At 30.9% G+C, this 23,843-nt stretch overlaps 1 protein-coding gene and 1 pseudogene across 1 annotated transcript in view; one reads left to right on the top strand and one right to left on the bottom strand.

Annotated features, from left to right (window-relative positions):
- Window positions 1–23,843, top strand: part of LOC145288081 (uncharacterized) — a 703,760-nt gene that overhangs the window by 446,286 nt on the left and 233,631 nt on the right. The window lies entirely within an intron of this gene.
- On the bottom strand, window positions 14,680–14,888 carry LOC145288366 (U2 spliceosomal RNA; annotated as a pseudogene).

Raw genomic sequence — 23,843 nt, 5'->3', positions numbered from 1 at the left:
ATATCATAGACGACTTTTTATATGTTGTTCTTTATAGAAGTACTGTTATGCATGTACTTATAGAAAGGAGTAATGTACAAAAATTTTACAATTCATATAACCACATACAACATGCATGCATATACATACAATTTATAGTGTGTTTTGTAACAAGGTATGCCACTTAATTACGCAAAGTTTTGCGATTTTTATTTTCGTGAAATTCGTCCGGCAATAATTATATATATATTTTCCATACTTCCTCCCTACTCTGCTTACGTATTTATTACTGTAAAAGTAAATACTTCAAATAGTGTCATGTAATTTAAAATAATATATATATATATATATATATACATATATATATATATATATATATATATATATATATATAAGATTGAAATAATAACTAAAATAATGGTATGACTAAACTATCATTGATATAAAGATTTGTGCTATCCAACCTACTCATACACCCAGTGGCAATGAAGCAAATAACACAAATCTTTTCTCTGCCGCCGAAATCTAATGATTTACAGAACGAAATCGAAAACCAATATAATGTGCCTAAGGAATTTCAAGGATTACCCACCATCCGTCTTCGTTTCTCTTCGAATCACAAAAGGCGCAGCTAAAAAAAAGAATCCATGATGGATAGAGGCAGGCAGGGAAGAAACTGCGTGGCAGTGGTTTCATGCGATTGCATCTTATGCTTTGTAGGGAACAAAAGGGAGATCACTCCTGTGGCTTCTCCCTAAGGATCTGACTTTTCAATACGAGGATGTTAGTGTTGGGTGGCGTCGGTTTCCCCTATCAACTCGGCCACTCATATTAGAAGGTGTTTTCGCTTTAGGTTAGAGAGAAACGACTGAGACAAGACGTAGTAAAAGAATAAGAAAAAGAAGAAAGTAAAAATAAGATGAAGAAAGGCGAACGATCTCGTTCGCCTTTTTTCATCTTATTTTTACTTTCTTTTTTTTACATCTTATTTTTACTTATTTTTTTAATGTAGCGAAAATATTAAATAAAAGAACACGAAAGGAAACATATAGGCAAAGAAATGGAGAGGAAATTAAATAAAAACTAATACAAACTAAAGAAACGAAGAGCAAAAATACAAGAAACGAGAAGAATATACTATACAAATACAGATCAAAACAATGAAAAAATACAGTAGGTTGAAAAGATGAAGAGCAATGAAGTGTAAATAATAAACGAAAAATAATAGAAGATAATGAAAACGGACCAGCAAATGAAGAGGAATAACATATCAAATAAGAGTAAGAGAAAAAAAAAGGAAAAATAGGAGTAAGGGTAGAGGAAATAATATAAGAGATAAAACAGAAGAATAAGAAAATGAAGTAAAAAATGAAAAAGAAGAGGAAGTAAAAAAGTTTTATGTAATGTACATATTTACAGCATTGATTAGTCATATTATTTGGACGCTGCAGAATAATGTTCTCATCTTGATTGGTATTTTCCAAACGTTTCGGTCAATGTAAACGTCGACCTATTAAGCAGACTTAATATAGAATTTAAAACAATATAGCAACCTTAAATTATCCCTCTATATAATATATTGTACCTATTTACTATGCCTCCCCACGGGACAGAGTTAGACACCAGGGTCGTTTTTTAACGTGGAGAAAAGGTACAAAAATAAAAATTGTCTCAGTCGTGAAGGATTTCTCCTCCACCGAAAGAGAACAAGAAATAGAAGTGCAGCATCTGAAGTAATTAAGTATATATATATATATATATATATATATACACCCACCCACAGCCACACCCACACACACACATATATATATATATATATATATATATATATATATATATATATATACAATACAATACACATACAATACACATACAATACTGGTAAGATGTAATGAATAGAGCTAGGCCAACTGTATATTATTTTCCTTCTTTGACTCTCGGTGTGTATCCGTTTATATCTTATATATATATATATATATATATATATATATATATATATATATATATATATATATATATATATGTATATATATATATATATAGTGATGTGCTTCTCGGTAGATAAACTGTTTGGTCGGATATATACTCGAGAGTCAAAACAATTATAAGATCATTCTCTTGTCATAGTCCTTGTAATGAATCGTTATATATAATAAGTAAGATGGACAATAGGTTTTATTATCGAGATATCCCTACTAGATTTTTCTGCGCCCTAACGAGTACAGTATTTCGTAAAATTCAGGCTCAAATTTACTCTTTTCTGGAGTTGAAAGTTTCAATCTTCAGAGCTAGCACACATAGGACTTCTACTTAGTCGCGACTAACCGACCAAAATTTTTAGAGAAAGATTCCCGAGTTTTACCAGATAAAACGGTATGACGTCTTAAGTTATATCGCCCGTAACTTTGTGAATATTATTGTCAAGGTAAGAATAGAAAAAGAAACTCATCAAAATTCCCGACGAGAATAAATCATTTGATTTGTTAGTTTCTACGGCATACAAAATCATGTTAATATGGCTTCCTGCTGATAGTGCTGAGATTGATTAACTTCAGGTAATTCATTATATATTAACTGCTATTTCTGGCTTTATTTGCGATGCATTTTCGTAGGTTTAGTATCGTTAATGAAACACGGTTAACTAGATATAATTTTGATGTTGCTAGTCGATTTTACCTATTTATGTAGATTAGTTACAATATTGATTTTTTTTTATTAACATGTCCTCGGATTTCTCAAGTGCTGTGGTGTCGTATGTAGTATTCTCTTTTCCGTTCTAATACATGCTTGACCTTTCAGATTTTTCTGTTTCGGAACATATACCAGCATTCATACAATTATATCTATCATTTTATTTTATTTTTTCGCGTTCGATATTCATTTTAAATCTCTGGCTTATACGTAAATTCGCGTAGTTTTTTTTCTGCCTGCTGACTAGTCACTCGCTTAAGAGATTAGACTGTAACCTTTTAAAATGTGGCAACTATTTTCTGTTCTGTTTAGTTATTTTCTACTTGGTCTCTTGTCTGGTGTATTTTGTCTACATATATTTTTATCTTTCAATATATTTTTTTACATTGTAAATGCACTTTTTTCTCTAGTATGTTTGTCTGTACATTTTTTGTATATTTAAAATGCGGAAGAGGAATAGTTTATACTATGTAAATTTTCAATTGCTACTATGTCCACTTGTGTATTCTTTTAAGAATAGCATTTACTTAGTATGTAATTTACCGTTTTCCGTTTCTTACTAGACTTTTTTATTGGCATTTCGTTCGAAACTGTAAGTCCTTATTAAGTTTCCGTATGCAAATCTCATTCATATTATTGTGTCTTTGTGTCCAATTGTTTAAAATTTGAATCATCTATGAAGCTGTATTTTTTTCTAATTTTTAAAACCCTTTCAAAGTTTTGTTTATTGCTCATCCTATTGGCACGGTGAAATTTTCTTACATCAGTTTATTTAAATTTTGAAAATATGAATATATAGTAAAGTAGCACCCGGGATACGGTGGCCCTAGGATACGGTGGAGCAAGGAGACGGGTTTTTTTCAGGTAACAATGTGGAATAGGATATTTTTTCCGGTCTCGGGTACATTATTTGCCCCGCTTTTCGGTGTTATTTACAATGTTATATGAATATATACATGTGTATTATGCACTGGACTGTATTTTGTTATAATTTTTCATTCCGTATTCCGTGGGTCTACTGTATTGTAAGATTAACATACAGTAGGATCCCGGGGTAAGGCATGGAAATTAGTAGCAAAATGGAGTACAGTATATAATACACATGTGTATAATGTAATAACATAAATAATAACACTGTAAACCGGTGCAAATAGCCAGAGGCCGAAAACATGTTTCACATCAAAAAGTTGTATCCTAGGGCCACCGTATCCCGATAATCGACTGTATTAGGTCTTTGGCCAATGGAGCTTAAGAAAACAAATTTCTAACAAATTAATACCGAAAACAATTTCTAACAAGTTAATATAGAAAATTTTGTCTGTGCGTTATTCATCTAAAGAATATTAATATGAATATGACACTTTTTGAACAAGAGAATAAAAGATAATTTTCTAAATACGCATCTATTTTTCCACAGTAAATTACATAGATATGGGAATACGCACTGTGGATTTTAACGACGTTGCACTCATACAAAAACATTGTTTACACGAAGGTTTGTGATAATTATATAGACATTGTTTACTGTGCTAAGTAGTCCGATATTAATATAGAGTGCTAGCTTGTTCACAAAGTCTGCACATAACTCCTTATTAAAAATATAATTCATAGGTCATGACTACGAGAAATACAAATTTTATTCCAACAGCATTCATGTTCCTAGTAAATGAGTTAAAAAAAAGAACAGTCGCGTATTTATCACTATTTATCGCTAAAACTAACATTTGGAACAGGAAAAATTCCAAGATGTTAGTATTTGAAAAGAAGATTAATTTTTTTTGTTTTTTTTTTGTAACGATCAATGAGTCGCAACCGAACGCTGCATACTATTTAACTCGATTAGTCTACGATAATATAGTTAAACGCTACTTAAGTTTCGAACCAGACTTAGGAATAATAATACAGTAATGCTATTCTCTTTTACAGCTACCAAAGAATACATACAAAAGCAATAAAAAATAAAGTTATATCTATGAAACTTGGAACAGCAAAACAGATCAGCGATTTTTTATTTAAAAACAGTTTTACATAACGTCTTTACACGAATATCTTCTGCGGTCGTACACCGATGTGTCTGTACATGTTTGTTAGAAATATATATATTTATGTAAATGCATATCCAGTTACCAGTGCCCAGAAGAACTCGAGGTATTAGACAGTCAGTATTAGCCTCTAGATTGCTTGAAAGAACCCATTATATAGTCGAAAATCCATTACTGATCATACGAATATCTACATGATAGCAGTAGCAATTCAAACAAACAGTAAAAATATTCAACAGTTTCCATTTATATGAATGAGGATGGGATTCGAATTAATATATTATAGCTAATCATTTAAATATATGACCGTCCTAATTGAATTTTCTGAAGATTACTAAAATTATCCGTCTTATATCAGTTGGAATAAAGCTAGCAGGCAAATACTTAAATCCTAAATGTATTATTACTTAATGAGATGAATAAAAGCGTAGGATAAAGGAAGTTTAGTAAAGTGGAAATGGGTAGAGCCAATAAGGAGATAATTCTATTTTGCCTTATCTACAAGGGATAGTTGGACACAAAGATTAATATAAGGATACAAACGATGATTGTATGATTAAAAACAAGATATATATATATATATATATATATATATATATATATATATATACATACAGAAATGTGTTTATGTATTTATTTATGTATGTATGTGTTAATCATTTTTAAGAAAATAATTGGATATACAAAATAAACATTTTAAAAAAAGTCAAATATCCCAGTTATCGCACCGAGAGAATCAGTGTTTGTGTGCGCATGATTATAACATAGTCATCAGATTATTAATTTGTCTTTCAACGAATCCCTTTACTCACCCACATGCGTACATCGTACTTTTTTATGACATGTTTGAAGAAGTGTTAATACCTTTTAGAATTTTCACATTCATATACTGAACAGATAAAAAAATATATTATGCTCAGCTTCGTTTGCTATCACACAGCACAGTTATATATATATATATATATATATATATATATATATATATATATATATATATTATATATATATATATATGTTTTTATCTTTTCATCCCCCCATTTATGAATTGAACCAATATACAAACGAGTATATGAGACTAAACTGAATGAATATTCTCCCTGCTAATATAGATTTGTATGATGATCAGGAAATAAATATTTCATTTTTGTGTTTTCCATGTTACTATTGCTTAATTGTCATATAATAATTGCATTTATATATTTTAAAAATACAGGAATATCTCAATTCTTGAGATAGAGATTGGTTATACGTATTATTTGGATTCATCTGAATACTGTTCACATGTTGAGTTTGATTTATACACAGTTTCTTTCAATGTAACCTTCGACCTGCTTCAGGTGTATCTTGTTAAACTCGTCAATGTTTTTGCCGAACCCAGGAATTTGGAGGGAATTTCGAGAGGCACCCTTTATTTACTTCATAGATGTTTAGTATGCACTTGTTCCGTCAGCCATGACTAGAGAGAGATCATAAGTAATTCGCAATTGTATTTTTCGATCGCCCACATTGAGGATAGAACCATCAAGCTTCAGGAGAATATTACTTTTTACAATTTATTATTCCTTGTACTGTAATCACAGTGGCACGTGTCCTTGAGTTCGCCAAAAAATACCTGAAGAAGGCCGGAGGTTACATTGAGTCACACTCCAAATGAAAACAGTACTCCAGTGAATACAACTAATACGAGTAAGGAAATGTATTTGTATTTTTCTTGATATTTAGAAATCAGGTAACTTCTCTTTTAAACTATTCTTTTGTCTCGATGATGTTTTTTTTTCAGTTTTGTTCATTCTGAATTGAAAAATATATTGTTCATTAGTGCAAGACTGAAACAAACATAATGAAGACTTAAGCTATTGAATACATATCAATGCATTTAAACAGTCGTCCGGATTAGATATAATATTCCTTTGAATTTTATACAATTAGGAACTATTTTAATAAAATAAATTATAAGAATGTCACTAGATTGCAGATGCTTTTTGGAAGCCAGTCGCAATTTTTACGAAGCAACACATCGATTAAGCAAGGCGTATTGAAATATGTCGTACGCACAGCAAACATGATAGTTAATAGTTATTTTTAATGTCGTATCGGTCATGCTCAATTTACTAATGTACGTTAAGGATTACGTAGAGTAATTGGGATACATACAGGGTGACCCCCAAAAAACGGGTCCTATGTATACTTTATGTGATATCTCCATTATTTATTCACCGATTGCGATTATTTTACAGTACATTGCAGAATCAAGGACCGTGAGTACAGCAAGACCTCAGTGGAAGCTGGGACAAAGAATACACTGTGGTAAATTTTACTACAAGACAGGCTTATTTAAGAAAACTCAGGACAGTTTCATGCGTCAGTTCGAATGTGAAAAGACTCCATCAAAAAGCAGAATTCAGAATTGGGTGGACGACTTCGAGAAGTATGGGACCGTGGAGAACCTCAACGCAGCCAGAGAGAACCGTCCAAGCCACTCAGGACGTCCGAAGAAGCGAACAGTCGAGCTGGGTGAAATAGTGAGAGAGTCTCTCCAGCAGAGTCCGAAACGCACTATGCGTAAGTGAAGTCAGTGTCTCGGTATGCCCCGTGAGACTTGCAGGAGAGTGATGGTGAACGATATCAGCACCTTACATCCTCAAACAAGAAGCAGAGAAGGGCTATGAGAGTCAAGATGCTCGAGAAGATCGAGGAGAAATCGTTTCCTTTACCTCCTTGGACCTCAGATGAAGCCCATTTCCATCTTGATAGAAAGACGAACTCCAAAGCTGATGACTTCTGGGGGTCATCCAGACCCAATGAAATAGCCAACAAGCCCCTGCACTCTCTTAAGTGCACAGTGTGGGCTGAAATCTCGGCCAGACGCATCATCGAATAATCTGGCGCAGCAGTGAGAGTCACAAAGGAGCGGTATGTGAAGGTCCCCAAAACCTTCAAAAGTGATCTCCAGACCATCTACCTGTCACTCATGAGCAAGTTCTGCTTCCAGTTCTCACACCTCAAGCCTGTCCTGAGATTGGCTTAACGAGTACTTCGGAGGCCGAGTTCTCAGTCTCAAGACTGATTTGGAGTGGGCACCTCATAGCCCGGACCTAAGCTCCCCAGATTTTTTTTCATTGGGGCTATCTTAACAACTATCAACTACTTAACAACTATCTTAACAACAGAATCTACGCAGGGAAACCCACAACCATCACATAACTCAAGGAAGCCATCAGGGAGGCGATGAGTGCCACTACCAATTCGGTCAGGAAGAACGTCATGGACGTTCTGCGTCTCAAGAAATGCACGGATCTAAATGGATGCTATCTAGAACATATGCTGTAGAACGTAGAAAAAAGGTCAAAGACCCTAGAGTTTTGATGTGATGTTTGGAATATAATAAACTAGTTATTACCAAATTTCATTTCATTCGGACAAAACACTAAGAAACGAGGCCTAATTAGAGTTGGGGCCCGTTTTACAGAGATGACGGAAAATAAGTACTATATGGTTGTATAACTTTGTAGAGATATACTAAGTTATGTATATCAATACTTGTTTCAGCCGGAGTACAAGCTTTAAAATATTTAAAGTTGAAAAAATAATAAAATAATATTATAATCTTATCTTGATTATCTTAACATTCATATAATTAAATAAGACGTTTTTTTAATAAATTATTTTAGTTGTACCTGGGAAAATACGTATGTTGAGAGATGCTTCATTATCTGGGCCAGGAAACATGAGTATCGTACTTATTCTCCTAAAAAGACAGATGTTCCTAAATTAGAATATGTATAAATTTCACGATATCTATTTCAATAAATATCACTTTGATTTCAACGTATGCAGCACAATAAAAACGCAACTCCATGAAACTACTACAATTATAGTGAAATGTCGGAGTGTTGTGAAATAATTACAAATAATTGTTTAGTACATTACTCACAACTAATAAGATTTTTCTCATATAAAATCATGAACACGTTTGTTACTGAAATGCGTAATTATAATATAAAAATGCTCATCGGAAAATAAAGAGCATTGCGATTTCAAAAAGAAGTATACAACCAGAAAGAAAGAAAACAGCATAAACTATGTAAGCATTAGTTAGTAAAATCATTATTGTAATGATTTTAGTAATTGGAATAGCTAATAATAATAATAAGGATGATAATAATACTACTACTGATAATGATGATTATAATAATAATTATAATAATAATAATAATAATAATAATAATAATAATAATAATAATAATAATAATAATAATAATAATAATAATAACAATAATAATAATTTACCACTGGAAATATACACGAACAAAAATCAAAGTACAAAATACACGATAAGAGAATTAAAATCAGTTATTATATGATGCATAAAAAGGGCTAATATGATAATTAAAAAAGTTAAGAGTAATACACATGTTACACACTGATTTTGGAAAGAAAAAAATAAAATGATTATATAGAAACCTTATTTAATTAATTTGGGCAAATATATCGCAATACAGAGTAGTAAAATAATCTAACTGAAGAATTCTACACATATGTGAATTAATGCCAGAAAAATACAAACTGCAAAGGAATAAATACATGGTGATAAATAATAAATAGAAAAGGAGCAAAGAAGTTAGTATATTGATAACATCATAATGATATTTCTTTTACTTTTTTTTATTTTTGTGTTAATGTTATTTCTTTCATTCATTTTTAGTAGAGATGTTATTGATTCGAAGTAAATGCTCCACCATTTAGGTAACAAGTGTGGATTTTATAGGTTTCTGCATCCTATATCTCTATTCCAACAGCACCGTTGTATTGAAGGAAAAAAGATGGACATTACAACGTTTCCATTGTATTCCCATCTAAATCCAATGAGTCTATCAAATTGAGGCTTCCAGAAGACAAAGTCGGTATTTAATGCTCGGCGAACACGGAATTATTTTTTTTTATATTATACATCTAGACATCAGGAAGGGTAAGTAAAGAGTGGATTAGATAATGTTTCAGACTATTAGAGTCAGTGAAATAGTCCTATACTTTTTGGTTTATATAAGTTTTATGTGCAAAAAAAGTCGTAGCTGTTGCAATCTAAATTTAAGAAATAAGTATTCCTTATGAATTAAAATAAATATTGCATTTTTTCCTCCGATGTTTTAACATGCTTTTCTTCACAAAATTAAAAAGGTGGTCACATGATAATTATTTGTGTGTTAGTATGTGTTACTTCACTACTAGTAAGAGATTCTATTTTTTTTTCTTGTGGGCCGATTTTTATATTTTCAAGATTCAGCTGGAATAATGTATTTTTTTTTTTTTTTTTCAAAATTCCTGATTCCGTTACAATTAATTATTTTGATTCAAATAATAAACATCTCCAGGGAGAACACGGTCACATAAAATAGATAGCAATTTGAGTATATTTAAACTAACATATTTTATGGTTTCATAAAATTACACCGATTTAAGTTAATTGTAATATAAAAATCATCCAACATTCATATTATCTTATCACAAATCTCTTACCTAAACATCTAACCTTGTTTATGAAGTAAAAATTAAATTACAATCAGTACAACATTACACAGATATCTTATCTTTTGCCAATTAATTATAAAAACAGTAAATATTGTTAAAATTATATACATAGTAAAATTCTTTTATTTGATTAAATACTTTGGATATTTTTCCATTACATTAAGACGAATCTGTTGCCATAGTAAATCTCTACTACACGCTATTTTGTCACCTCGTAAATTTGACGTTACTCTGAAGAGTTTTTGTCGATATATTTTCTATCAAACTTTAGGACCTCAGTCGGATATCTTATATTGAATCAGTTTTTTTATTGAGAAGAAAACTGTTATGATATCTAGTAATATTGTGAAAAATATTGATTACAACTTAATTATTATCTTTTTGATAAGCACTCATTTTCTGTATATCAACTTTATTAACAGTTTGTAAAAAGCAACAGAAATAATCTCTTAATACTCATATTAAAAATTCTAGTTAAAAGATTGCATAGTTCAATATTATTAGGAAACACAGATATATTTTACGTTTACTTATACTTAATAGAAACAAACGTGTCCTCAATAAAATAAAATGCATTTTCTCTCCTTTTAGTTTTTGTCGTGAATTTCTTACGCACATAACATTTTAACATCATATGTTTACTGGTTCTCATACTTTTAATCGATATATCATATGGTTTAGCAAATCAAATATTAAAATTATAGTATCGAAAGAATAATCATATTTCTAGATTGGTTACTGAAGGAACATTTCCTTAGTATTAAAGGAATATTTATATCGTTATAAATAAATTTCACAAATATTTATTTCATGGAAATTAAAATCACAAGCCACGAGAAAGTCTTCAGGAACTCGGAACACATATCACCCACAACACTGACGACGGAGATTTTTAAAGAACAGTTTATAAAATAAAGTAAGGGGGACCCTACAAGACGGCAAAACAATTTAAACCCATTTATTCGAGAAACTTAACAAGGTCTAACATTGAGAAACAACAGAATAATTTCTCAGTGACAAAAAATGTCTTCATCGACGTATACAATAGAAATGAGCAAGTTCGAATATTTTTCTGCTAAATTAAATTATTTTTTTCAAGGGAAGAAGTCAGTGATTTTATTTTCGTGCCAGCATGGTTAACTTGTAATAAGAAAAGAATGTATTAATTTGCATTCTGTTTTAATATGAAAACAAAATGTAAAATAACGAAACCTTTATTGACTAAAGTCCAGCAATGAAACTCTTCTTACGCGAACCACGAACTAAAAATAAAATAATATTTTAAAAAAATACAAGGTTTTTAATTTTACATGTTTCTTCCGTTAGCATAGAAGAATGGAATCTATAGAACCGTACTAATATGGACCCTTCATTTAACATTGAAGAGGAAAATCTAGTACGTCAAAATTGATAAAATACCAACTAAATCAGAATAAAAGAAGCAGGAAAGAAAGCAAATGTACAAAAAGATCTTAGGACAACTACCGCTTCGATAACAAGCAAAGGCAAAATACAACTGCAACTACGGCAAAAGAACGAAGAAAGACAAAAACGTTTAAAGAAACTGCGTAAAATACGGAGTCAAAATGCTATTTCGGATGGAAGTAACATTTTCACTTATTTGTCAGGCAAGAATAAAACCGTTAGTTTATTATATCTTAGAACTATGCTATATATATATATATATATATATATATATATATATATATATATATATATATGTATGTATATTATATTATATTTATATGTATTAATATATATATTAATTTTTTAAATATTTAAATATGATAGTAAATATTTATGTCAGCCCCTTTAAGAAACTTGTTTCTTAACGTTGAGCAGATTCAGTTGAATTAAGTCGGTCAATTTAGCTATTGTGCATAGATCATCGTATGACGATTAGATCATTCTGAAGAAAAAAAAACATTTACAAATAACATGTTTTAATTCAAGGTTATTTTACTCGATTAATGGAAGCCGAATGGATACGGGCTGTGCTAATCAAGCCAAAGATGGCTTGGGTTGTCGGGTTCGAATCTATTGTCTGGTGTTAATTGTGACACCCTAAACTTAAAATTTAATAAGGGATTAAGCACTAGTGTCTGTAGGTATTTTATTATTATATTAAATTACTAGCAGCACTTGTCGAAATTCCATAGCTGCATTTTTCATATGTAATATATTGTTGCTGGACATTTTGTGGGCGTTATCTTTCGTAAAGAAAGGCACAGTCATATTATTACACCCCTTTTATTTAAAATGTATGGAAACTTACTAAAATAATATATATATATATATATACATACACATATATATATATATATATATATATATATATATATATATATATATATATATATATATATATATATATATGGGCTGATTATTTCATTAAAAACACACCGGCCAATTAACTCGCATTTCATCATTTTTCATAATTATTGAATATGTTACTATGTTCGACAATAATTTTTGATAATTTTAACCAAATTATCGCCTCTCCCCTTACTAACATTAAATTTTTTTACATATTTTATGGCTGATTATTGAATTAAAAAAAACAACCATCAATTAACCCACCTTTCATAATTTTCATAATAATTGGATATGATACTAATTACGACAATGATTTTTTATCGTTTACACTTACCATATCTAACACCTTACTAAAATAATAACTTTGATATATTGCATAGACAGATTATTTCATTACAAACACACCAATCAATTTCGCGTATTCTCATAGTATATATGTTGCACCTACCTTATCCACTCACGGATGACGCCTTTTATTATGCTAGTATATATATTTCACCTATCTTATTCGATCTCGAGCGAAACTTCGTATTCTGCTGGCATATGTTCTTTTTTAAATTTTTTTTTTTAAATGGGGGTCACTAATAATCGATGCCCGGAGTCCACTCAGGGTTAAGCGTTATTGCGTGTACAGTAATCAATGAGATAGTACTGTTTTGGAGATTTGATAAAGTGTCTTACATAAGGGGGCGGTTTGTCAAGAATGTGTTTATGTTGGAACTGTAAGACATCCAAGTTGTAGTCAGGTAGAAAACGAAAGAGAGTTCCACAGTCGTGGAATCTACGTTTGGGTTTAGAAACAATTAAAAAGTGGGGGGAATTGTTGACAGTAGTTTCAACCAGACGAGTGTTTATCGTGAAAGATTGGCGAGGGCGGACAAGAGATTGGAGATCAGACGAGCACTTGCCATGGAAATAACGATAAAACAAAGACAGGGTCGCAACGTCCCTTCTGTGAGAGAGAGGCTGCAGGGAAGAGAAAAGGGCATCCCCCACTAAACCATGAAATCTATTTTGTACTCTGTCAATGCAGGATAGACTGTTTTAGCAGCTTTTGCCCAGATGTGGCAGCGGTACTCAGTCCTTGGACGTACTTGGCTTTTATACGAATAGAGCATTGCATCAGTAGTAGGATATCTTCTGGAGCGGTAGAAGGATCCTACCATTTTCCCAGCGTCCTTGTCAACCGACCTGATGTACGTGTTTTCCACCTATCTCATTCAATACTAGGCGAGGCTTTCTGCTAGTATATATTTGCACGTTTCTCATTCAAACCAAGGACTGACTTCATGTCCGCCACCCCACTATTAAAAATACACTTGAAATAAAGTAATGTTTAAATCGGAAACTGTTTCAGTAATGTTTAAATCGTAAACAGTTTCTTGGACTGATTTTATATCCCCGCCCCTTTGCTAAAAATATACGTGCAATAATGATATGTCTAAATTGTAAACTGTTTAAGCCCTTTCCGGGGCTGACTTCATATCCCCCGACCCACATTTATAAATATACATTAAATAAAGTAATTTTTGATGCGTAAACGGTTTCAGATATTTCCGGTACTGATTTCATATCCCCCGAACTACTGTTAAAAATATACATAAAATAAAGTAATGTTTAAATCATAAGCGGTTTAAGTATTTTCGGACTGACTTTATATCCCCACCCTACTGTTTAAAATATACCTGAAATAAAGTAATGTTTAAATCCTAAAAACATAAACAATAACACGGTTAGTAATTAGGCAACCATTGCTTCAACATGAATTTCTGAGTGTAGTATCAGTCTCAGCATTCCAGTGACCTAACCCCCTCCTTTTTTGTCTTGGTTAATGGAGGAGAAATCATTCATTACTGATACAATTTTTATTTGTCTTATTGACCAGAGTGCCCACTTTAGGGAGCTGGTTTCCCCTAAATTTTAACCTACCTTATTTCCAATTTTGCCCTTGTGAGGAGGCAAGTAAAAAAAATATCACAAGGGGAGTTTTTCAGGGCATTTAATTATTAATCAGATAATAAATTTCCAGTGCATTTTATAATTAATCAGAAGGGACATTTCCAGGGCATTTTGTAAATAAATCATAAATTACTTTTCCCAGTTACATTTTTGTATATTAAAACTTTGTTACAGTAAATATAGTACCTATTTACTATGCCTCCCCACGGGACAGATTTAGACACTAGGATCGTTTTTTTAACGTAGAGAAAAGGAACAAAAATTGTCTTAGTCGTAAAGGATTTCCCCTCCACTGAGAGAGAATAAATTAAAATGTAGCATCTGAAGAACAGATACTACACTTTGATCATGGCCAAAAGGCCAAGAAGAACAAATCATTTTTATTAGCTTTGCCTCAGCAGCGACACCGATATTTTTTTGTTTTTTTTATGGAATTTCATAACAATTAATCGACCCAGGTGTAAGCGTGACACACACGCTATCGTATTAATATATATATTATATCAGCTCCTTAAGAAAACTCGTTTCTTATCGATGAATACTTTCAGTTGAATTAAGTCGGGCAATTTAGCTCTTATGCATAGATCATCATATACCGATTAGATCACTCTGACTGAAGTAAAACACATTTTAAAATAAAATGTTTAAATTCAACATAATTTTACGCGGTTAATGGTAACCGAATAGATAGGCCTTTGCTAATTAAGTCAGAGATGGCTTGTGCTGCCAGGTTCGAATCTATCGATTGGTGTAAATTGTGACACCCTACAATGAAGAGTTCCGGAACGATTAAACACTAGCACCTGAAGTTATTTAATTATATATATATATATATATATATATATATATATATATATATATATATATATATATGATTTAGATAGAAAGAATTATATAGAAAATCGAAAAATTAAAAAAAAGTTAATTATAATCCAAAGTGTCTCAGTTGCATTTAATAACATTTGCTTGTATATATAAAGTATTGAACATGTTTTATTTTGTGGTATCTAATTTTTGGAGGGGTACACCAACTTTTATAAACTCTGCATATATTTTATAGTCTTATATATATATATATATATATATATATATATATATATATATATATATATATATATATATACATGCAGTAAATCATGAAAATATTTGCAAGATTTTATAAAGATCATGTACGCCTCCAAGTATTAAAGACCACTGAATAAAATATCTTGAATAATCATATTCTTCCTAAAAAAAACTAGCGATATAACTGTCCAAAGCTGTTAATCTTCGAAGAGATCTATGTATCCTCTTATAACTTTGAAGTTATTGCTAACATAAGGGAGGTAGTAAGACAACACATTCTATACACCGCTTTAAAAACTCGTCAAACCAAACAGAATCTCACTCGTCTACAAGTCACCTCAATACAAACTTTTGATATGGAAGAATTCATTTCTTCAGGGATCCCCTATAATTAAACAAAAAAACTATTTAATAAGCGTTGACATCTCTCAAAGAAGAAGAGAAATAGTTAGGTTTACATCCATGAAGACAAACGAAGAGGACTCACACGTATTAGGAAGAACGTCAATAATTAAAATGATCAAATTAAAATTACTATTATTTATCCATAATCTGTTTTTACATGCATGGAAAAGGGTGTAAACACCACGATGCTAAAAACTAACAAAAAGTCAACTTGGTTACTAGAAACAAATAAATTCGAGGGTCAAATCAGTATCGATAAAAAGAATTACCAAACATTGAAAATGTTTCTTGTTAAAAAATGTCAACAATTTTTGTTGAAGACAGTGTGCATCAGTTTTATGCTTAAGATTTATTAGTAGAGCAGTGCCAACAGCATATTCTTTTTATTGTTTTTACTATTGATTATATATCTGTTTATATCTTATATGTTTTTTTATATAGACTGTTGTGGTTGTCTGTAATACCAAGAAGAGAAATGGTTTTATACGAAATACAAGCAAAATCAATATGTCTATTAAAAACTCTTAAATATTTATAATATCAAGAGCATGCAGCAGTTAACAAAAAAAAAAAAAAAAAAAAAGCTGTAAAATAATTCATGTACAGTGTAATTCGTAAGTGTGGGCGATATTAAAAATAGGTGAGGAGTACAAAAGATTCCTATCTAATCATGACTGCCAAAACAGGATCATGTAAATTAATGAATTAATCTGCTTCAAATTCTGTGCTGGTTCCTAATTCGACTTCGAGAATATATACATGGAGAGACTCGGAAGTTACATTGCCCGAAACGTTCTGCAAATAAAATTCAAGATGAGAAAAGTAAACCTAATAATAATAATAATAATAATAATAATAATAATAATAATAAAAAAGGAGTCTAAAGAGATAAATGGTAAGAAAAATAATATAGTCATGGCATTGATTGACTAAAAAAAAAAAGCATACTACCAAATCCATCAAGCATTGATGATAGAATGCTTAAAAATGTATAAAATACCAGGCCGAATTGTCAATTTTATTGAAAAGAAAATTAGAATACAGAAGTTAAAATGGGCACAGATATACAATACAAATAAAGGATTTAAAATAAAAAGATGTATCTTTCAAATGGATTTGTTATCAACAGGAGTGTTTGTCAGAGCCATGATGCATCTTAATAAATACTAGGGAAGTACGAAGCCAAAGACAGGTTAACTAATATTGATGATAAAAGGAATTATCTAATGAGCATTGATAGCGTGAACGTTTTTGCAAATTAAAAAACATAAACTAGAGACGTTAATTAACACGACCAGATCTTCAGCCAGGAGATGTGAATGGAATTCGATATGGAAAATTGCGCACTGTTTGTAATTAGAATTATGGAAACTGGAAATACCGGAAGGCATGGTATTATCAAACCAAAGAGTGATTACGGCACTAGGTGAACATGCCTTTTACAAATATTCAGAAGTTCACGGAGCAGACACCATCAATGCAACAGAAACGAAAGAGAAATTTTCAAAGGAATACCTCAAAAGAACAGAAAAACTACTAAACCTAAATTCTAAGGGGAAGCCAAAAAAAGGAAAACATATAAACAGTATAAACAGAAACATATTCTCGATCTTTCATAGGACTGAACAAAGCAGACCTGAAGCAACTCGACTACAAGTACAAGAAACCCATGTTCATAAGCAATGCACCCAAAATAATGATGCTGATCAACTCTACGTGAATAGTACAGACTGAGTGAGAAGACTCGGTTTTGTAAATGTAAGGCACAATCACGTTGCCACACGAGTTCTCGCCAAATCACCAAAGTTAAACAACGATGAACCGGGTCACTACCAGATGGGTGACCAATTATTAAGGCTAGGCGATGTATGTACCGCGCCGAGTCGTAACAATTTCCACGTTGGTATCTGGGGGCACGTTTATATCTCTGGAAAAGATGCCCCCCCCCCCGAATAAAGACGGAAAGCAATGGAAAACTACTGCCTTTATTTGTCTTCCCGAGATTATCTTGGCTCTTAAATTTTGAGAGTTGCGATCGCCGACGTGTTTAAAAACAACGTGGTCGCGGCTGATGATGATTATGTGAATGGCATGAAAAAAGAATTACAAAAATATATATAATGCAAATCTCACAAAGAATAATTACCACAGCAAGACGCATTGAAAAAAAAACGAGGAAGACAGAAGAAGAAGATGAAGCAATGGATAAAACGACAAAAGAAAAATGTGAAGTGAATCAGCTATAAAGACAATTAAAGAGGATAACAAAAGATGGAACGAACTAAAACATTTGGGCATGGCTAAAAAAACACCTAAACAGATAAATTGAATCACTAATAACAACTGCTCAGGGTAAGCCAATTAGAAACAACCACATAAAAGAAGATATAGACAAACACAAGAAAGCAGCAAATGCAGACTCTTTCCACAAATAGATGAAACGATTACTCAAAAACGCGAATGCAACAAACTAGCCGAAAAAGAATACTAGAACGGACAGATCAAGTGAAATAGGCAGTTATTATGCAACCATTTCATCCAGACAAATGACACAAGCACAGAGCGGAAGCAGTACTTGAAAATACAAGAGAGACAGCTGCCGTAATAATAAACATGGTTAAGTCTTGCCAGATCGTAGATTTTGCTTTTCCAGCAATCTGCAATGTAAATATAAAGGGAACTAAGAAGCGAAGCAATTACACAGAACAATTTGGAGAGCTGAAAAAGAATAGAAAATATTAGAAGTAGTACATATATTAGCGTTGAGAAATAAATAGAAAAGACTGTATCGGAAATCGCTGAAATAAAAGGCAGAATTAAATGTTTGTTAACATAGACACACTTACACACACACACACACACACACACACACACACACACACACACACACACACATATATATATATATATATATATATATATATATATATATATATATTATGCGTTTTTTCTTTGGAAAAAGAAATACAAAAGATTGCTCAATTCTAAGGAAACTCCGAAAATATTAGAGTATTTATATTTTGTTTACAGAATGCTTTTAAATTAGACAAGTAACTAACACCGTCGGTCTCACACCCGATGATAAAGATCGTTTTAGATACCCATATAAATCTCTCTACAGCCAAAAGTCATCGTTATATATATATACATATATATATATATATATATATATATATATATATATATATATATATATACCTTTATTCATTCAATATTTACAAATAAATCCACCGCCAAATAAAGTAAATTATCTGGACATCGTCTCTTCCTCAGCACAAATGGCGGGCGTTGTGGTAAAGATTTGGAACACACCGAATGTTGTGTCTTTCCCAATCTTAACCACAGGAGGAGACGATATCCAGGAATATGTTACTTTATTTCTTGATGGCTTTCTATGTGAATATAAAATGAATAAACGGAGTACGTTCCCGAAACAATAGTACATATTATTTGATTGTATGTTTCCCCCTATAAAAAACTTGACTACTAATTTAATATTTATTAACCTTTGGCCCGTTTTTGAGTTTATCATATCTCTGCAGTATTAAGAGCACAACACTTTTTAATATATTTCACTGAGGCTTTGCTCTTTTAATCTTTGGTCTACTATATATATATATATACGAAAGTATAGATTTATGCGTAAACTTTAAGTATTTACTTCAAAAGTGCTCAATACGTAGGTAGAGCTAGTTATATATATATATATACATATATATATATATATATGTATATATAACTAGCTCTACCTACGTATATACATATATATATATATATATATATACATATATATGCATTCTTCAAGGCCCGGAAGCCACACACACACACACACACACGCGCACACACACACACACACACACACACATATATATATATATATATATATATGGATATATATATAGGGAGAGAGAGAATAAATGACAAAAACTATATTTAAAATTCATGATGTTGACCATCTTTAAATTTATTCGTTAATTCAGGTGACTTTTATAATTCTTGATAGTATCCGTTTCGAGGCGCAAAATCCATTACTGAATTATTGTATCAATCAGAGAATCTATTATGCTCTTAACTCATGAGAAGAAATGTCAACAATCAATCCTTCAAAAGGAAATGAAGTGTACTGTAACATGATGAAAATCCGAAAATTCGAAGATAAGCTGCATATACCTTTAATATGTTCCCATTACGCCATTTTGAATTATGTATGTATTTATATATATATATATGTATATATATATATATATATATGTATATATATATATATATATATATATATATAGAGAGAGAGAGAGAGAGAGAGAAGCTGTATACTCTGTCATAAAGACGATTAGATTTTTAATGGTAATGATCTTCTGTTATAAATAAGTAGAGACATTTAAATCATTAGTAAACTAAAGAAATATAAACAATCAATCCTTCAAAAGGAAATGAAGTGTGCTATAACATGATAAAAATCCGAAAATTCGAAGGAAAGCTGCATATACCTTTAATATGTTTCCATTATGCCATTTTGCATTATATATATATATATATATATATGTATATATGTGTATATATATATATATATATATATATATAGATAGATAGATAGATAGACAGATAGATAGATATAAGCTGAATACTCTGTCATAAAGTCGATTACATTTTTAATGGTAATGATCTGCTGATATGAATAAGTAGAGACAAATTATTTGTAAACTAGTCAGAATTGCAGCTGTATAGATACAGGAAAGGCAATAGTTCAATTTTTTACTCAGGGCTATCTAGGCTAAATGTCACTGCTAAATCGTGTAGCCCAATCTGCGTTAGTTTAACTCAATATCTGAGAAGGACAAACTGATCGTTCCTTTCACGAAGAAAAAAATTCTACTGGAAGATTTTCTGTGAATTCATTTTAATAGTACGAACCAGCGAGTATTATTTAGATTAAATCCAAATTAAACGGTAAACATTTTAGAAGAAAATAGGAATTCCGTTTGTTTTCCTTTCTCTCAAGTTATTTGCTTTCAAACTGGACGAAGATAAAACTTACAAGTCGATAGCGAATTGTATAAACTTTATCTAGAATCGGAGAACTACATTTCTGATATGTCAATGGGGTTAGGTTCTTGCAATGCGATCATAAAATAAAAGTATTTGTATAAAAATGAAAAAAAATGGTTATTCTCCTTAGTCGGATGTGAATATATATGTTTTAATATCGACTGAAATATCAATGGCTTATCCATATTCCTACATAAATATTTACCCGTTGGTTTACATAATGTTCCGCTCGTTTTATTTCGGTAATATGAGATATATTGTTTGTATCTAGATTCCAAGTTTTGTTTTTATATATTTAAACCGGGCCATGGTCAAAATTTCAACATTATAATTTTTTATTCATGTTTCTGTGCTTGATTTCTTCTTTTTAAAGTCTTTTTGGTTCACATCGATTTTTGCTGAATTCACATTCAAATTGTTAAATTATTTTTTCTTACACAAGTCCCACCGTTTTCAATTTTAAAAATGATGAACTAAATTAATTTTATCACGCAATGCGGCTTTTAATTTTGCAGCCGAAAATTACATTAGAGCAAATGAAATGAAATGGAATACAAAATATCTGCATTCCATTGAATCTGTTTCAATCATAATTGGCATCTCGGACGAATCGATAAATTAGGATGTTGTCATGAAATAATGAAATCTCAATACAATTCCTGCCTAATGTATTTGCTATGTCTTTGTTTATCGATAAAACTGTATAGAATCTTGGAAAAAAATAATGGTCTGATCTTTGGATAATTGTGTGTGTGTGTACATTGGTTTTTTTCTAGAAAGATAAATATGAAACTTATATAGAATACATTCTTATATATATATATATATATATATATATATATATATATATATATATATATGTATGTGTGTGTGCCTGCGTACGTGTGCGTGTGCATGTGTACATGTACATGAATGTATATGCATGCGTGTGTGATTGTGTGTGAGTGTATGCTTTATATGGGGAAAGAAAGTCTTTAAAAAGAACCCTAAAAAACCCATAAAAACCTTCACCATATGGACTAAAAAACACTCTTTGAAAATAACTTTGACCGGACACTTTGAACACTTACAGTTGGAGTCAGAATATCTGAACACACGCATCACTCTGAAAAACATATTTAATATCAGCGGAGGTGACTCTACAAACTCCTATTTTAAAGAAAAACTTTTTACGAAAACATCTGAAGAGAGCACACCCTAAGCTCGAAACGCGTTATAAAAATATTTTAAAATAAAAATATGATGAAAACCTTAAAAAAAAAACCTACACTTGTTGATGGCTACACTATTTTAAATATATATATATATATATGTGTGTGTGTGTGTGTGTGTGTGCGTGTGTGTGTGCGTGCGTGTGTATACAATTTAGTAAAATTGGTTTCTTACCTGGGATATAATAATAATTATAATCAAAACTACTAGATAATTTATAGATAATGAGTGATGAATTCATAATTTCCACAGTTAAAGAACGTTGCATCTCCCAAAGGACATGTTAGTCAACAAACCTTAAGTCCTAGACTCGGGTATTGTCTTTATTGTGACGTATCAGTTTAACTCAGGTTTCGAAAACCGAGTCTCTTGCATACGAGGCGAATATTGTGTTAAAACTACAATAAAGTTAAGTCTTTCTCGGCACATTTAGATTATTTTCATTTATTGGTCACTTATGATGAAGCTAAATTTAATTGTATATTTTTACCTCAAAATATCCCCAGCATTCTAATGAATATTTAAAAAAATAAATAACTAATAGATGTTCTGTTTGTTTCAATTTCTTCCTACCAGACCCCCTGATTGTGTTTCTGGGAAAAAGAATAGCGGAGATTTTGTATTCATATTCATATTCATATTCATATTCATATTATTATTATTATTATTCCTATTATTATTATTATTATTATTATTATTATTATTATTATTTTTGTTAATGTTATTATTATTATTATTAATACTACTACTACTACTACTACTACTACTACTAATAATAATAATAGTAAAATGTTAAAACATGTTACCGAACAATCAGACCATAATCAAAGTGGTCTTATCGCCTTTACTTACTATCCTCATCATAAGTAAAAAATACATTCTAAAATAGTTCTTATCTTAAACATCAAACTAAACAGGAAACCGGTTGCTTTGTTGAATTTACGTTTATACTTTCATTGATATAAATTAAATAATGCTTTATTTAATAAAGAGAACACGCTTTGTTTAAGCAAATAGATTTTTTTAAGTACGTGGTTTGAAGCTAAACGAAAATACACCGGAAATGTATGGTCATAATCATAAAACAAATCACATTGTCATTGAGATGGTATGGGATAGTATGAATTTTATTATACTTACAGAAGCAGCATAAGTCGAAGGATGATCAGACTATTCCTATTATCTGTAAGTTTTGCATGTTTGTACCGTTACAAGGGCAGGAATAAGAGCGAATATATTAGAGTACAGTTATTTCTTGTATTTGGTGAGGTTTATAATAATTATCATATCGCATAAACAAAAATTATTGTATAGATGTTGGGAGAAGGATTATGGGGGATAAAATCCCATCTTAATTGCTATCATATATAGTAACGTGTGTTTGGATAGTTTTTGTAATTGTTGAAAGTTTGTAGGTTTCGATTAGTATAAATATAATATCCTTCGATTTACATCCACCTTTCATGGTAGGCAAGAAGTAATTTCTTAAGGTTTAAGATATTAGCTTAGGTGCCTGCGCATCGATTTTGTTCAAATGCTTTGGTTATAGCTTATTATCATCAGTTTACGACAATATCCGTAATATTATGCATTACTTTC

This window comes from Euprymna scolopes, chromosome 11 (genome assembly GCF_053919585.1).
Source record: "Euprymna scolopes isolate OS-2025 chromosome 11, ASM5391958v1, whole genome shotgun sequence".
In the NCBI taxonomy this organism is placed as follows: Eukaryota; Metazoa; Mollusca; class Cephalopoda; order Sepiida; family Sepiolidae; genus Euprymna; species Euprymna scolopes.
The sequence above is the reverse complement of the archived record's forward strand: the minus strand, read 5'-3'. Positions and strand labels throughout refer to the sequence as shown.